Source organism: Athalia rosae, chromosome 2, assembly GCF_917208135.1.
Source record: "Athalia rosae chromosome 2, iyAthRosa1.1, whole genome shotgun sequence".
Taxonomy (NCBI): Eukaryota; Metazoa; Arthropoda; class Insecta; order Hymenoptera; family Athaliidae; genus Athalia; species Athalia rosae.
The window spans coordinates 27,446,070-27,451,334 of NC_064027.1; the positions used below are offsets into that span (position 1 = coordinate 27,446,070).

The 5,265-nt window shown below is 37.9% G+C and overlaps 1 long non-coding RNA gene across 1 annotated transcript; it reads right to left on the bottom strand.

Moving 5' to 3' along the window:
• Positions 1 to 1,299: 1,299 nt before the first annotated feature.
• Positions 1,300 to 5,260, bottom strand: LOC125499997. The gene is made up of 3 exons (XR_007277157.1): positions 4,564 to 5,260; positions 4,159 to 4,433; positions 1,300 to 4,047 (listed from the first exon to the last, which is right to left on the bottom strand). It is a non-coding gene; the product is annotated as an uncharacterized LOC125499997 (long non-coding RNA).
• Positions 5,261 to 5,265: the final 5 nt, after the last annotated feature.

Here is a 5,265-nt window from a genome sequence, read left to right on the forward strand (position 1 = left end):
TTTCCTTTCAAAAAAACTTATCAAAAATTAGTCCGCGCCGCACATACGATTTTATGTCTTCTAATCTGTGTTGCTTCTGCTTTTTTGGTAACTCGAAAGGATATTTTGAGTTTCTTACTTTTTTGGATTTTCATCTTGTTGAAAATTGAGCATGTATTTTCGAATTTCAGCTGTACAGCGTATACGTGTAACTAAAGACATGCGGAACATTCGTGCGTGTTCCTGAGATAGAAAAAAATAACAAAAGTCCAAAGGAGCGTGGATTAAATTTTGTTTCGATTTTGCGGGATCAAGAATCTCGTGTATTTTGAACTCCAGAATCTAAATCTTTGCCGATGAAGCCGTTGATCTCGCTCGATTTCAACCCCTCGACGTGTAGGATAGAATGATTTCTCCCAGGATAAAACTGCAGTTACAGCGCTATTCGCGTTCTTCATTTCGCGTTTTGTAATTTCTTTGAGCATTTCGATAAATTTTGGAGAATGGGCCGAACGCGTCGACTCATTTTCGATCGATTCAACGAGGTACAATAAGGTAGTCGGTAGAGTTGAATCTGGCGCGAAATCCAAAATAGCGATATCAAAAAAAAGGCTCTCGAAATTCTTTCTCGTAGTTGCCGTTTACCGGTGAACGCGCGTAGGAAGTTTCGGTTTCTTCGTCGGTACGTATCCAGTTTCCCTATGCGATCGAAGACGGCATGTAAACCACTATAACCGTATTAACCAACGCTAAATTTAGTGGAGTGCGTGTAATTTCCGGCATTCTCGGAGACACCTTCTCTCCTCTTGGCACAGGATCCGTAGCGTCGCGGCGACAAATTTTGGCGTCGCCCCGCTTTCCCAAAGCCAAAGGCAAAGCTCGACCTGTGGTAATATACCCCCGCGACTCGATCTACGGGTAAACGATCGAAACGAGTCCCGAGCAAACGCTGCAATCCGGGGAGATACTGGAGTCTAAATTTCCAACCCGATTTTTCTCATTCAAGAGTTTCAGTTTTTGGAATTGAATGCAAGGAGGAAGAATATTGTCAGAATTTTTTTTACGGGGTTTCAAAAAAACTTCGAGGTTTCGAAAGATGTAATTTTAGGAGCTGCAGCCGGAGTGTGAGATAAAAAAATTTTCAACGCTACGCGCGGTACATTTGGGATAATTTAGAATTCGAGGCAAATGCAATTTACGCAATATAATAAATTATTCACTCCTGTTCGCTGTTCGCGATTTACACCGTTCCTTTTCTCGGCCAAAAGCAAATAATAAAAAAAAGCACGATATACGCGCGCGGTGTCCATTGCTAGTTAGTTTCGAAGTCACGAATCACGTATACATACATATACCTTCGATGCTGTACGGATACACGCAGGGTATACCTATACTTGTTCAGCACAATCTTTGATTACATAAACTGTGCTCTGATTCTGAAGCGACTCGAGAAGCAAATCGACCAACTCTTCCCATATACGATCCGATCCGAAACTATGAGCTTTGAGCTCGACTTAACTTTAAGCTCGACTTCGCAACTAACTAATAAACTCCGTGGATCGCACCGCTCTGTAACGCGGGCGACGACGCACTTATAAATTTCAACGAAGGAACCAACGTGACACACCTCGATAATTACTGTTAAATTTGTCATCGTTAATTCGAGTTGTTCTACGGAGTATTGAAATATCGACGAGGTACATAATCCTGTTATGTAGTCGTGGATTTTTTTTTAAACGGATCGAGTTTTCTATTTTTCCTTGTTTTTTTTTTTTCTTTCTATCATTTTTCCAACGCCAACGCGAACGACTCCATAACGTCGCTTATCGCGATCGCTTCGTAACGAAACAATTCGATGTGCCAAAAATTGGCGTCCTAGCACACAGCTGACGATTACCTAATCCAATCTTTACAGAAATTGAGAGGACTCTTTTACCTGTGATTAAAAATTTGCGAAGATTGCACTGGAGAATCTGCAATTTTTTTAGACGATCGACCGAAATACAAATTTCGAAATTCTGAAAATTGATCAATAACGTATTTCAATTGGATGAGAAATCGAATTATGAATTTATTGCAAGTTATTTTTACATTTTCTCCCATTTATGGAACCGACGATTTAGCGACGATCGATATAGGTGTAAAATTGATACGAAGATTACGGACGGAAGGAAATGGCCGACGCTTCCACCTGTATAATTTAACTTTGATTCATCGTGCGTGAACGAATGATCCACGAGCCATTCCATTAGATTTACTTAATTATTGGCTGACGTCCTTTGAATCAGATTAATCACCCATAAAAGTTGATTAAATTAAATTACTATAATTGAAACAAGATACAAAAACAAACCGTGCACTAGAACATGATACATATTTTTAAGATTATTGTTCATTACATTTTATTGTAATCATATTTTTCTCTCTCCTCCTTCGCTCCTCTGGACTTTGCCCGTGAATTGAAATTTTCCGGAACAAATCTTCAAATTTTCGTGCACCTTTATCGCCCGCCGTATACGGTGATGACTAAAAAACTTTGTACAAGGACTGTGCCACAGCTTCATTGACTTTGATTGCCCTGTGGAAACCGTTTTCACCAACTGGACATGGCATAGTTTTCATTACTTCCAACGAAATCTGTACGTCAAAAACTGCGGATCGGAGGTCCGAAATTGGAGCATCGAAAAAAACTTTGAAACGTTCGCGCGGTATAGAGCATGACTTTTATTGAAAATAGTTGGTTTTTGGTATTAGATATTTTTTTTTCGTACAATCCACTGGAAAAATCGGTAGAATTCTTTTGGATTCGCCGATATTATTTATATATTATAAAGCGAGACGAATAATATATATACATATAATTCAACTTATTTTTAGTCATCTCACGTAATGAGTCTTTTATATATATGTATACGTATATTTTCTACCGGTGAACGAGTTTCATTTTCTCATATCGGTGATGCCGTTGTTAATGTTTTTAATATTATTAACAATTATCACTACTGCGATGTACTATAACAAAAGCAGTAAATAACGTATATAATCCTATTTGTTTCGAGTCACGCCACGTAACGAGTCTATTCTATTTGTATAATTTTGTACCGGTGTTCGAATTTGATTTCGTCATTTCTTTAACATTTATAATATTTTTGGTCACTGCACAACTATAAATGTTATCGTCGCAACTTCATTTATCATAGGAAATATTCGTATGGTATATAAAAGCAAACGCGGTTTATATAAATGATTTCGATTCCGAGGCTTATGTTATATTTTCACGCAGTTATGTAATATCTATACGTATTGTAAACGTTGGTCGATGGACGCAATATCATCTCATGTATATATAATATACGAACAGATGTACGTACGTCCAATATATTGTGGAAAAACAACTGCAGTTTGAAAAACACGTCGCCATTTTATCGATGCAAAAATTCGAAAAATCTCGAACGTTTGATTTCAACGGGGTAATGTCACCATATGGTTGTTACCATATTATCGAATAGATATACACGCATACGTAGGTATACATATACATACGGTTATGTAACGGTGGAATTTCATGATTCGAAAAATCGATATCTCCTTTAAAAAATGTTCATATCATCGTTTTGAATGAATAACATTTAATGTCCTTCGTTCTCATGGCATTACACCGTTAACGCCGCCTAAATTATTATACGTTTTATGTAACTTACGGTTTATTTTCGAACTTTTTCGCTCCTCGTTGTTCGTAGCTGCTTCGTTCCGTACAAATATACGTACAAAATAGAATCCATTGTAACTGCAGCGTATTGTGCGGCGAGATAAGGAAAATATTTTATTTCGGGTATATTCGATTATTCAATTATTTATTCATTTTTTTAATTACATTTGAAAGAAAAAAATTAATTCTACAGCTCCGGAAGGTGTTTTTTTTTTCTCTCCTTCTACTTTTTCTTATTACATCGGATCGCCTGAAACGTTGTTACATGGGAGTGGAATCATTTGTCAGTGGCAACAAGAAAACGGTGGTGATGAAATCATTATTTCGTTTCGGCTATCCCCGTTATGCCCCGTTATCCCCTATACACAAAAGTGACTTTAGTCGGTTATAAACGACTTACGCAAGTAGTCTTCTATTAGATGATCAAATTCGCAAACGAACTTGAGCTACCGCTATACCTAGGTATATACCTATAGATGTATATATTCACATCTTTGATACGAATGCCGTGTGCGTTATAATAATTATTATAAATACGATACACGTGTAGAGATGTACACGACGTATGATTCGTCGGCTCTAGTCCTCAGGAAATAGTTTTCTTCTTTTGCGCAATAGAACAAACCGTATTGTTTTTCAGTTTGACAAAAATCTTCATCTTACTCGGTTCGATTCTGCCGCAATCATTTTGTGAAAAACGGTGAAATGGCGACGATTTTATTTTTTCTCACAAATTTTCTCTCCCCTGAAACGTTGTCGGTTTTTTTTTTTTTTTTTTTTCTTCAGATTCGTAACAATCTTATTCGAGGAACGGAATTGCAAATAAAAAATAATTTCCAGCACATTCGAGGGGAAGAAGGCAACGGTGAACTCACCTTCTGCTATTTATACGTGGTGATGCAACTTTATTTACAATTGCAAATTTTTCGAAAATTTACACGAACAGAAAGAATCGCAAAGTTTTTCGCGTACGAAATAATTTACGACTCTTTTTTATCGCAATCAATACATCGGAGATAAAGCGAACAGAGTTCGGACTTAAGAATTTTGCCGCGCAGAAAGATTATAAAATGAAGAGAGAGAGAAACAAAAAAAACAAAAAAACAAAGTGAAGACGAGAAAATCGACAAAGGATAGAATTCGAAGACGTAATCCGATTTGCGCCGCTGCAACGTGCACTCTGACGTTTGAGAGCTTTCAAGACGCGCGTGCGTGGTGCATATGAAAATGCATACGTATACGTACGTACATATACGCTGTAGTGTTTTCATTGGACATGGTGCATGTAAATGCAGTTCGTGTGTACGCAGGGATGTGTATATATGCACGCTATATCTGGTGTCGAAATAGTAGAGGCGCATGCCCGACTCACCCGGGTACCTTCGAGAAGGCTAGCTCGTAGAATAATTGATCCAATCAGAACTCGGCGAGCTCCCGCCACGGCGTGACGCGTTGCAACGGAGAGCTGCTTTTTATGTAATAGAATTATATTTCACAAGTGCTGGGATTTAAGTGTTTCCAAATCGGCCGCCGCTCGCACATGTATCTGTATAAAAAAAAAAAACACTTGTTCACAT